General features: G+C 34.1%; 1 pseudogene; it reads right to left on the reverse strand.

Annotated features, from left to right (window-relative positions):
- LOC104732509 overlaps positions 1–698 on the reverse strand; it is a 5,095-nt pseudogene extending 4,397 nt beyond the window's left edge.

Here is a 13,307-nt window from a genome sequence, read left to right on the forward strand (position 1 = left end):
ATCGCTATTGACCTTAGCTAAAGAAACTGTGGTGGTATCTTTAATAGCTCCAAGATACCTCCTTAAACTGCTCTGTGATCCTCCACCACCTGACGACATTTTCGTTTCTCCCTCCTTAACAACATAAACCCTGAAACCTTTAACGTAGATGTCATCTTTGAATTTCACAAGAAAAAAGATGAAAACTTTTGTCTTAAATCACAAAACCCTCATGTCATCTTAGAACAGAGACATCGATTCTACCATAAAGGAACCCATCTTTGCTCTGTAACCCAATTCCCATAAGCCCTACTAAAAGACGAATCTTACAACACACAAAAAAAAAAAAGAAGATAGTCCCACAGAAACATTGAAACTAGAACGAATCGAGATCCATACCTGATCCAAGGTTTCTTGAAACCAAGAAGGAAAAATCTCAGGAAGAAAGAATATATCAACGCGGTGTCTTTCTTAATTAAAAGGAGTTGGAGAAAGGAAAGACGACATGAGAATATTATAAAAAAAGATGGATCGAATCGAATCGAATCGAAGAAGAAGAAGATGAGAGAGAGAGAGAGAGAGAGAGAGAGGTACAAAGTCAGAGTCTCCTCTTGGCTGTACGTTGGACGAAAAAAGAAACAAAGTCTTAGCGAAAATGAGCTAAGAGCTAACGTGATTTGGTTTGGTTTGGCCGCCGACGAAAAATGTTTATTCTCTTCTTTATAAAAAGTTTTATCTTATATCATTTGCTTTGCTTTATCAATACAATAAAAGATGTATTGATTCTCTCCAGAACTTGATACCTCAGCTTCTGTATTGAAGCAGGTGTTGACACCTCAGTAAAAATCAACAACCTATCAAATTAAGATAATTAATACAGCTCAGCTTTTTTTTTAATTACATGAACAAAACAAAATAAATATGATTAATTTGATTTCATCAAGTAACATGCCTTTCTTCATATAAAAATAAATGATTGTTACTACCAAATCTTGAAAATGTAAAAGTTTTCAAGATACATTAATTGAGTCTACACCAAGAAAAAAAACTTCGCAGTTTTTTTATATATTATTGTATCAAACTTGTGAAAATTGATTTATGAAGGCTTCTTGCGACCATATTGACAAATTGTTTTTTTTTTTGGGTAAGGTGGGTGTCTTTAAATACTAGATCAACCTGTCCTTGCATATTTCCGTTTGCGTTAATGATATATAATAATATAAAAAAACAATTAATGTATTATTTTGAGAGAACCATGAAATGTAGATGGTCTAATAAATCTAAATAAAAAAATTCCCACTTCTAGCAGCTGCCTCTTTCTATTTTTTTTAATTCGAATTCCATCGAGTTAAGCAAAAGCCTAGACTGTGTATCATGTGGAAAATAAAATGTGTTGTTATCTTCGAATCTAAGACTTTTTTATGAGTTTTTTTTTTTGGATTTATCTTTGTGTTCATAGTTTTGGATAGAAGAGAAATTTTGAGTTTTTCCGATTGAATCTCATTACTAATTTGGTATTCGCCATGATTCGAGGGTAAAAGGAAAATTTGACACTTTCGGAGTATTTATTTGTTAGGTGATTGAAGATTATGAATAAAGTTGGAAGCTTTAATATAATGTAAACAAGTTCTAGCTTGTGAACATTGTCCAAATTGGTATGGAATTATAGGATTTAGCTCAATAGTGTTTGCTTTAGATATAATATTGAGTTATTTTATGAACTAATTGAATATGTGAGCTCATATTCATGGTATAGTTGCATTTGTTTTGTTTTATCTGGAATTAAGTTTTTGGAAAGTTTGTTTTTGAGATTGCAGTTTAAGAATGCTAAACCATTGTAATAAATTGTGCTTGATAATAAAAATTTTGACCATAAAAAAACACTATATATTTATGTGACTAAATTTGTATAAACTACAAAAAGTACATCACAAATTCAAACTATATTAATAATATATCTGTTCCACAAAATTTAAAGAAAATAAAACAGAACATACATTTGGGTTAGTTAGTCTATTTATACAATTAAGTATTTAAGTCTATCCGATTTAAATGTAAATATTTATAAATCATCTTAAATTTGAGATTTCTCTATCTTTATTTTATTAATGCATCTTCTATCTTATCATTGTATAAACCATAGTTTTTACAGCGAATCTAATTTTTTAAAAAATTATATTTTCAATAATTCAATATATCTAAAAATAATTACAAAAAGTATCCCGCAGCGTAGCGCGGGTCTAACCTAGTATTCTTAAAAACTGGTCAAATCTTGGCAATTTTTCCACGTTGCTATTAGCCAATACTTATTAATAAATGTTAGAACTGTCAAGATAAATTATTGACAATTGTGAGTGTACAATATTATTTTATAATTTTTGTAACATGTTACTAAATAGACTATTAGTATTTATTAGACCAGTCCATAAATACTGGATCACTTATGTGGGTGTATTGTAGTAACAAATTTCAAAAATATTCTTGGATTCACTCACTCCTCATGAGGTGAACCCTTCTTATTCTTCTCATCTTAATTATCCAATCAAAATACAACAATATGCAATATCATATTATATTTTTTTAAAAAAAATCAAAATGTAAATTACAAAAATAAAATAAATTAAGGAAACAAAATGTGTAAATTTTTTAATTATATATTGGTTTGGATTTATAAAAAAGAAGAAGTTAAAATCTAGATTTTATAATTAAACAAAATTATATGTCGCTTTGGGTTTACAAAGGAGGATTAGAGTTTAGATTTTACAAAATGAAACTATATTTCAGTTTGGGTTTATAAAATAATAGTTAGTACTTATATTTTACAATTAGACGAATTTATATGTTGGTTTGAGTTTATAAAATTATGGTTAGGGTTTAGATTTTAAATTTTATAATTAAAAACAATAAAAAATGTTAAGATTAATGATTTAAAAATTCAGATTTAGGATTTTTTAATCTTATTAAATTATGTTGATTTATTTTAATTGTTTTATTTATAAAATATAAATTGTTTTAGTTTGTTCAATTAAATTATATGGCAAATTTTGATTGGTTGATTAAGAGGGGGTGAATGAGAGAGGTTCACCCCCTAATTGTCCTTTTAAGAACATGGTACACTTATATTTACAATTGTCACTATTTGAAATTAATGCTATATAAATACTATGTATACTTGTTTTTATCTAAGTGATGCAATTTTTTAAAGTATTTTAGCAGTTTTTATACAAATTAGAAAATTACATGTCATTTACCAGTGTCACTAATTTTGTATCAAATTACTAAATATCTATTTTAGACTAATAACTAGTTATCATTACAATCTTAATAATCTTAATTATTAATAATACCATAACTATTGGATCAGTTTGTGGGTGTATTGTAACATATGAACTACTTTACACTATTTGAGTTTTGATTGGTTCTTAAATCATTTTTAATGATATTTGGTGAATTTCAAAAAATTTGTCACATTTAACTAATTTTGATATAAAAGAATATAATTTTTGTTGATCGAGTAACTCGAATAGATGGAAAATAGTATAAGATGGAAGGAAACGAAGGACTTTTTATTAAGATTGTCGAAGATCGACAATATTACAGCAATGTCACTTAAAATCGGTCGGCTAGTTACAAAACTGTATACTCACTTATATGATTTAAGTACTTATAACTAGAATCGGATAATATCCTGACTCCCACTCTAGTTAACTTGTCCTTTGCTTGTTTAGAGCTCTCCTTATTTATAGCTGATGCGATGTTTCATCCTCTTGCCTAGGAATCGATGTAGTACCACCTCAAGGTACATGCAGCGGTAGTTCGTATCCGGGCCATCGCTTAACGAGCCATACGTTCTATCGGGCCTTCTAGAAGCTCTATCGGCTCAAGGAGGAAGATGCTGGGGAAGTTGGGTCGGTTAGAACTATCTACGAATTGATCTCTAGTTAAACACAAGGTTTGACACCGTTCATAGAAACATTGAAAATGTATCGGCGAATCTGGAGAAGAAGATGGATGAAAGGATTGAAACCAGGCTTGGATCTTTTGAGACGGACCTCAAACAAATGAAAGAGCACGTGCTTTCAATGGATTTAGGGCAAACTGGTCAAAACATGACTGACCAGATTTTAAATTTGGGACATGGACAGGAACTTCAGACATCAAAAGTTCCAGGAAAAATGCCAGAAAACTACTATATCAACAGTCCTCCGGTAATGTCTGATTTATCTTTGTTTTATGGCTGATTTTTCAGAATGTTTAGGCTGAGTTATTATAATTTTAGTTGTCTTCGCTATGATATACAAGAAAAGAACTCTTTGACTTCTCCAGCTGCTAAGAAACCAGCTGATACGAAAACACGGCCTTCCACAAGGAAAAATGCCAAAGAGTTAGAGGCGTCAGAGAAGGCCAAAGAGTTAGAGGCGGCAGAGAAGGTAATGTCAGATTTATCTTTGTTTTATGGCTTATTTTTCAGAATGTTTAGGCTGAGTTATCATAATGTCTGATTTATCTTTGTTTTATGGCTGATTTTTCAAAATGTTTAGGCTGAGTTATCATAATTTTAGTTGTCTTCGCTATGATATACAGGAAAAGAACTCTTTGACTTCTCGAGCTGCTAAGAAGTCTCCAGCTGATACGAAAACACGGCCTTCCACGAGGAGAAATGCCAAAGAGTTAGAGGCAGCAGAGAAGGCCAAAGAGTTAGAGGCGGCAAAGAAGGCCAAAGAAGTACCTGGTCAAAGAAGCCCAAAGAAGTAGCTGCGGCAAAGAAGGCCAAAGAAGTAGCTGCAGCTAGAGGTAGAGGTAGAGGTAGAGGTAGAGGTAAAGGTAGAGGTAGGCCGCCTAAAAATCCTACTGCTGCTGTTGTTAAGCCGTTGAAATTTGTACTATCTGGAGGTTTGAATAAGGGAGAAGTAGGTGCAGAAGCTGGTGCAGAAGCTGGTGCAGAAGCTGGTGCAGAAGGTGCTGATGTTTATGATATTACAGACGAGTTTATTACTGAAGCCAACTCACTTGAACCTGAATCTGAGGATGATGGGGAGGAAAAGATTAGGCTTGATAGAATTAAAGCTTTAAGGCTGGAGAGTGTTAAGCTGTCAGCGGATGGGAGTGCATTGAATACACAACAAGATCATCCAAGCTGGATTTTCCCTTATATTGGAGACAACGGACTGACGTGCATGAGGAAGAACTGTTCACCTGGACCTGGAATATATGATCCTCTGGCACATGTTGATCCGGTCAGGTTGCAGAAACTTTTGGAGTTCCTAAAGAGCGCCGAGTATGACCCTTTAGACCCTTTTGCTTAACAAGTTAATAACAGCTTATTAACATTATATTAACTTGTGTTTATTTGTTTGTTAGGAATATTCCGTTAGGCAAAGGCGAAATCGAAATTGAATTCTATAGGGTTCTAATCACCGAACGAAAGGACAGGCCAGTGAGGCCAGAGGAATATGGTAACTATGGGTGGCTTACTGATGAAGTAAGTTTATCTTAATGTCTTAGTTATTGTTGTCGTTGTCTGGCTTATATTACATTATGGCTGCGTTGTTGTTTACTACTCAGTTTTCTGTTGTACAGCACATGGGCGCGTTTATGAGAGTCCTTAGGTGTAGGTACAAACGAGATTCCTTCCTATTCCACAACAAACGCATTGCGTTTATAGACCCGTGGTTCACCAGTGATATGATTCGTGATCATTATAAGATGTTCCAGATTAAACCCAAGTTTTTTACAATGACTGGCAATAATTATGAAGGTTTAGTTGGAGGTTTGATTCCACTAGATGAACCGACTAATTTGAAGTGGATAGAAGATGTGAATCACCTGTATATTGCTCCACACACTGGAGGCGATCACTGGATGGCGTTGCACGTGGATCTCATCAGAAGGCATATTGATTGCTATGATAGCATCGTGGGACAAGTAACCAAAGACGGTGAGCTTAGAATGTTGAATGTTTGTAGGGCGTTTACGCGGATGATTCCAGCAATGATGAACGAGAACGTTCCTCACGAAATTCGTACACCTACTTTCAAACAGTTTACCTTCAGGAGAAGGACAGTCTCCAAGGTCCCGCAAAACGTACAGGTTGGTGACTGTGGCGTGTATGCTTTAAAGTTTATAGAATGTCTAGCGCTTGGTGTGTCTTTCGATGGAATCTGTGATCAAAACATCCAGGGTATACGTGTTAAAATGGCAGCAGAAATCTACAATGAGTCACCTGATTTTATGAATCAGTTCACATAAAAAACATTTGTATTTCTTTTGGTAGGACTTGCACTTGGATATGTAAAAAAACATTTGGATTTCTTTTGGTAGGAATTGTACTTGGATATTGAAAAAATTTGGATTTCTTTTGGTAGGAATTGTACTTGGATAAGGAAGTCCTTTGTTTAGTATCTTTTCAATGTTACGGCTGAGTTATGTACTTTACACGGCTGAGTTATAATTAAATATTAAATAAACATATATGTTATGGCTGAGTTATATATTTCGAACGGCTGAGTTATGTACTTCGTACGGCTGAGTGAGTTATGGCTGAGTTATGTACTTGGTACGGCTTTGTTTAGTCTTTCGTGTCGTGCCTCGATATTACAAAAAGTGTTGTTGGGGAAGCCCAAACAATAATTCTGTGCCTGCTCAGATCCACACGCGTAATAAATTTATAAAGTTAGTTTTTTTCACAATATATTATACAAAATAATTAAAATATTGAACTCAAAATTCGAATAAAAAATCTAAAAATTCCGACAAAGTGACTAAGTGATGGCTGAGTTATTGACTTACATGGCTGACTTATGAAATATTCGTAAATTTACATTATTATAACTCAACATTTAACTGTACAGTTGAATTATGAATATTACAATTATTATAACCAATAAAAAGTAATAATTATAGAGAAGATTGATTTTTACACATTATCACCAAGAATGTGTAAAACATACAACACATGACGTTTAGGGGTTAGGGTTAGGGTTGGGGTTAGGGTTTGAGATGTAGGGTTCAGATGAGTAACATTATTTGATTTTTGGTTTTGGTTCTAATGTGTTTTAATGTCTATGGTTTAAGGTGGTAATATGGATATACTAATATTATTACCATTTGAATATTTTTTTAAAAAATCAAAATTTTTTTTGGTTATTTCCGGTTATGGGTCGGTTATATTAATATCTAACAATAAATAACCCAAAATATATTATAATTAAGTAGATTAGCCTAATATAACCGAAATTAAGCCGAATATATTCGAAATTAACCAACCATACCAATTCAAAAATATCAAATTGGAAAATTTTTATCGGTTCGGTTAGGTTTAGTCGGTTATTTAGTCATTCTAATTTGAGGGTTGGCTGAGATATCGTTTATGACGGCTGAGTTATAATTAATCATGACTGAGTTATTAAAATAGATTGATAAAACACCACAACATAGAAAATTCATATCAATTCCAAAAAAAAATAAAACAACGGAGCTTGACTAATCTCACGGATACTTGTTCAAGCTCTCAAACTTCTTATCCAGCGCGTCATATTTCTTTTCCAAATACAAGATCATTTCTTCTTGAATCTCGATGCGCTTCTTGGATGCATCCAAGTCCTGCATCAGTCCTGCATTCAAGTCCGGAATAACCCTAAACTCTTCGCGCACTGCATCAGTCCACCACTTCCTGAAACCGCAGCCTTGACCGGGACCCTTACAAATAGTACATAATTCATATTAGACTAAAAAAAAGTCAGAAGCAGAACACAAAACTCAAAAATAAGAGTACAAAAATATTTACATCTGTGATGTCATACTGACAACTGAAATATCGTTCTCCTCTCGTGGTAGGATCATTAGAAGTGGCAACGAGAAGCACTGCACCGAAATTACACCCGATTGGAACGCTCTTGTCACGCCTCCGGATTTCGCCATACCTCATTTTCATATTTATTTCATTACGATTCAGCTCCTACAGTTCCACAAACACAATATTAAGATAATGCTTTAAGATTTTATATAGTCCAGAGATCTACCTCAGCTAGTGCTTAGAAGCAGTTTTCTCATCAGCCCTAGAGTTGCCGCCGTAGATATCTCTATTTGACATCATCTTCACTCGATCTCGATTACTGAAGCAATAAATCACAACAAATCCCATAATTTATACTAAAACAATATATCGAACGACGTCGTTTTACAGTAATATACTTGAAGGCTGAGTTTTATTCTTTACACGACTGACTTAGGATAGTCAGTTAAATTAACAACTATGTTACGGCTGACTTATGTAACGGCCATAATAATGGTGTTACGGCTGAGTTATCCGACGGCCATATTAATTTATTATATACCCGCTCGGGAATGCAAAAAGGGTTGTTGGGGAGACGCAAACAATAATTATATTTTTTGTTATCATCCATACGCGTAATAAATATATTTTAAACGATTTATTATTAAAAAGAAATTCAAAATGTATTTTTATTTATTATTAAAAAAAGGGCCAGTAATTTGACTAAGTAGTGGCTGAGTTATTGGCTTAAACGGCTGAGTTATGAGATATTTGTAAAATAAGGTTATTATAACTCAAAATTAAAATTTAGAATGGAAAAATAAATATTACTATTATTATAACCAATAAAAATAATAATTATAGACAAAGAATGATTTTTACACATTCTGATCAAAATGTGTCAAACATACCAAAACATGACTTTAGGGGTTAGGGTTAGGGTTTAGGGTTTAGGGTTTAGGGTTTAGATGAAGTAACATTATTTGTTTTTAATATAACATTTTGGTTTTGGATCTAATGTGTTTGGATTAAGGTGGTAACATGGATATACTAATATGAGTACCATTTGAATATTTTTAAAATAATTTAAAATTAATTTTTGGTTATTTCCAGTTATGGGTCGGTTAGATGAATATATAACCATAAATAACCTAAAATATAGTGTAATTAAGTAGATTAGCCTAATATAACCGAAATTAGCCGAATATAACTGAAAACTAGGCAAACATATCAATACAAAAATACCAAATTGGGAAAAATTATTTTTTCGGTTCGCTTCGGTTTAGTCGGTTTTTTTGTCATTCTAATTTGAGGGTTGGCTGAGATATCGTTTATGACTGCTGAGTTATCTTTCCAGAATCGACAGTTTCAATGAGAGGGAAAGTGAACGGTAATTAAACCACGAAAAAAAAACCCTCTGTCCCTATCGTCGGCGAAATCTCTCTCTCTCTTGACGAACCCTAATTCCGCCGGCGATAATCTGTCTTTTTCTACTCTCTCGCCGTCATCTCTCGCCGTCCTCGCTCGATATCCTCTTTCGCTCTTTCTCTCTTCGTTGTCGCAGTCTTGTTCGTTTCCGTCTAAGCCGTCTCGTTCCAGTATGTATCTTTGAAACACATATGTTTGTTGGTGTGATATGATGAATGTATGGAATGGTGAGATATGAATGAATGGATGGCAGGTTCGGTTTGGTTTTTTGTAAAAGTATTTGTCCGACAATTGAATATTAAAATTATTATAACTCAAATTTAAATTTAAAATTATTATTCAAAGTGTTACGGTAAAGTGATGGCTGAGTTATCCTATATTGTGGTTGACTTATTGAACTTTATGATTGAGTTATCATTCCGTGATGGCTGAGATATCGTAATAACGACTGATTAATATTAATATGAAAGTACAACATAAACGAAATAAAAAAAGGGGTAAAATTAGTTTTCGGTTCGGTTTGGTTTGGTCGGTTATTTAGTCTTATAATTGTAGTAATGGCTGAGTTATAGTTTACAAAGGCTGAGTTATCGTTTAGGGTCTTCACAATAATATGAAAACGTATTCTTCTTTCTTTTCTAGGTCTTTCGTTCTGTCAGATTCCTGATAAATTATCTAACTAAAAAATCTCGATATCACAAAAAGCGTTGTTAGGGAAACGCAAAAAAATCACTAATTCTATGTCTGCTCAAATCCACACGCATAATAAATTCATAGAGTGAGTTTTTTATATTATGAATTAATAATTTATTATGAATTCATAATAAATTCATAAAGTGAGATTTTTTCACGCATTTTTATTTTTTGTAAAAGTATTTGTCCGACAATTGAATATTAAAATTATTATAACTTAAATTTAAATTTAAAATTATTATTTAAAGTGTTACGGTAAAGTGATGGCTGAGTTATCCTATATTGTGGTTGACTTATTGAACTTTATGGTTGAGTTATCATTTCGTGATAGCTGAGATATCGTAATAACGACTGATTTATATTAATATGAAAGTACAACATAAACGAAATAAAAAAAAAAACACAAAATCATAGTTTGTAGTTCATAGTTCATTAGTTCATATAGAAGACGACACAAAAGTACAATAAAAATCACTTTTTGAAACCGACGTCATCTGGACCAAATTCTTCAAACATATCGACCAAATCATTCCAAACTATGCTAGTCAGCATCTTGGGTTTATTGCCACCACTCGCCCATATCCTCTTGAGAGCACGTATCTGGGATCTGAATAACGTTCTAGCCACCAAATTAAACCGCGTCCAGACTGTTAAAGTATGTTTTGGATCCCACGTGTATTTACGCTACAATTAAAGGAAAGAAACGATAAGAGTATAAAATAATATCAATATGGTTTGTTTTATTGATCTTACCGCGAAGAGGAGAAACCACCATCTCTTAAAGTGGAAGGGAATCAAACGGTACGTCGGCCACGCATGGTGCCAGTTATGTTGAAGTATTCCTCCAATCGCGATAGAGAGAACGTGAAGGAACTTGAACCACGTAACAGTGGTTTTGTCAACCAAGGAACCCACACCAGGGTTTAGAACCAGAATATTCTCCCGACCAGTGGTGCAAATGATCGCTTCGACATCTCTAAAAAACTGTCCATCGATGTGAGGAACAACTTCCATGTCGATAGGAAGATGTAACAGATAAATAGATCTGTGATTTAGGAGAAGATAAAGAGAAACAATAGAAACAAAGTATGAGATGAAAGAGATGAAAGAGAGTTAGACATATGAATGAAGAGAATATTAAGGAAAAACAATAAGAAAAACGAAAGGTCGCGTCTATTTTTAGGTTAACTTATGGTTTCCCGCCAAAATATCGCTTGACGGCTGAGTTATAATATTTACGGAAAAATGAAAGGTCATGTTATGGCTGCGTTATAGAGATTAATGGCTGGGTTATCACAAGAAAAATTTTGAAGGTAAATGAATGACATATATGATTTGACGGCTGAGTTATAATATTTACGGGAAAACGAAAGGTCATGTTACGACTGAGTTATAGTGAGTTATGGCTGAGTTATCAAAAGAAACAATATGAAAGTAAATGGCTGATATATATGACTTTACAGCTGAGTTGTAATATTTACGGAAAAACGAAATTCATCTTCCAAATAACTTTCTTGTACTCTGGTCCAACCAAATAATATACTATTATTCCATCTCTGTATATATACAAGTATTCCCGTTACTTTAGTCTATTACTTCTCAACTACAAACTAGAACAAAATTATTTTTTACAACACTATGTCCGCTCGAGCACCCAAGATGCCGGATCTCCCCGACGATGTTTTCATAAAAATTGTTTCCCTTGTTGCAGAAGATGCTGCAGAAGATCGATGGTCCTCACTTGGTTCTATTTTAAGGGCTGGTCATAGGGGGGAAAATGCAGTATACAGTAATGAAGTTCTAAAGACAGCTGCTATCTATTGCCTTTGTACTGATCCATCAGAAATCAACACATCCAATACCCCTGATGATGGCCTCCAAATTGAAGGGCAGCACAGGCCTTTCTTCATCAAATGCTTTGACTCCGGCAACCCCATTGCCATTTACTATGAAGGGCTAAGGGTTGTGGCTGAGGATAGAGATATCCAGCATGGGATTAATATTCTCAGTTGTAATGTACCGGCCGATGTTTATGCCACCTTAGCATGTGGGGTACTAAGTATTTGTCAAGGGAATGAGGTTATGGCCGTCCATTACCTCCAGCTGTTTGATGCACATCATTATCCTCTGATTTCTTCGGGTGCCATGGTAACGGTAATGATTTTCTGTTTGAGTTATCTTGTTATAAGACAGCCCAGAAAAACTCATACTCAGCCACCCATCGCTATCCTGATAGCCCGCCACTCCCTTCACCCGCTTGTGCTGTGATGTGTTGTTTGGATTATGGTTTCCATTCTCTCCGCTATGGAGACTATGAAATCATGTGCAAAAACTGTTACCTTTTGTGGTTGTCCCTCAAAGTCTCTGAGATGTCCAGCAGTGATTTCCAGTTTTACCTTATCAATTCATGACTCTAATTTCTGTTTATTTTAAAATAATTATTTTTCATTTCTTCGTCTAGTTTCCCATCTTTTTTCATGTATTAAACCTCCCTTTTTTCTTCGGCTAATTCTATGTATCCACCTTTTATGCTTCCACATTTTAGTATGTACTCTCACTTTTGAGGCTGAGTTATAGTTTTACGGGAAAACGAAAAGTCACGTCGATTCATGTGACGGCTGAGTTATAGTGAATAACGGATGAGTTATCAAAATGAACAATCTATATGGCTGAGTTATCAAAAGAAAGGTCGCGTCTATTATTAGGTTAACTTGCCAAAATATTGCTTAACGGCTGAGTTATAGTTTTACGGAAAAAGAAAGATATAGTCGATTCATGTGATGGCTGTGTTATAGTGAGTTATGGTTGAATTATCAAAAGAAACAATATGAAAGCAAACGACTGATTATACGACTGATTATATGGCTGAGTTATATTTTATGACGGCTGAGTTATCGTGATACGGGACGACATGTCTCATCGATTCATGTGATGGCTGAGTTATAGTTAGTTATGACTGAGTTATCACACAAAATAATTAGATAGCGGAAAACAAAAGGTCACGTCAATTCATGTGATGGCTGAGTTATAATACTTGACAGATGAGTTATTACACAAAATAAAATAAATCTCCCTAACTATAAAGCACAAGTTTTCGCATTGTGCCCAACTTGCTTACATCGCGAACATGTGTGTTGCTTCCTAGGGCGTTTATTTTCAGTGGCAACTTCCAAAGATGATTTAATCCTACGCTTCTTTGGCCTTCCTGGCTGGTTCACAACAATCGGAGGCAAGCACTTCTGATTATCCACAACTTCAGGAGCAGGGAATGATTCATCTGGAGGCATGATTGAACCAGCCCATCCGTTAACCAAATCGACACTCCTAAATTTCGGATCGCACATGGATATACGAGACACATCCATATGCTCTGCAGCTGCGATTGCATGGATGCATGGTATTTTCTCGTGGTTGAAACGACGGCATGTGAAAC

The sequence above is a fragment of the Camelina sativa genome, chromosome 12, assembly GCF_000633955.1.
Source record: "Camelina sativa cultivar DH55 chromosome 12, Cs, whole genome shotgun sequence".
Classification (NCBI taxonomy): domain Eukaryota; kingdom Viridiplantae; phylum Streptophyta; class Magnoliopsida; order Brassicales; family Brassicaceae; genus Camelina; species Camelina sativa.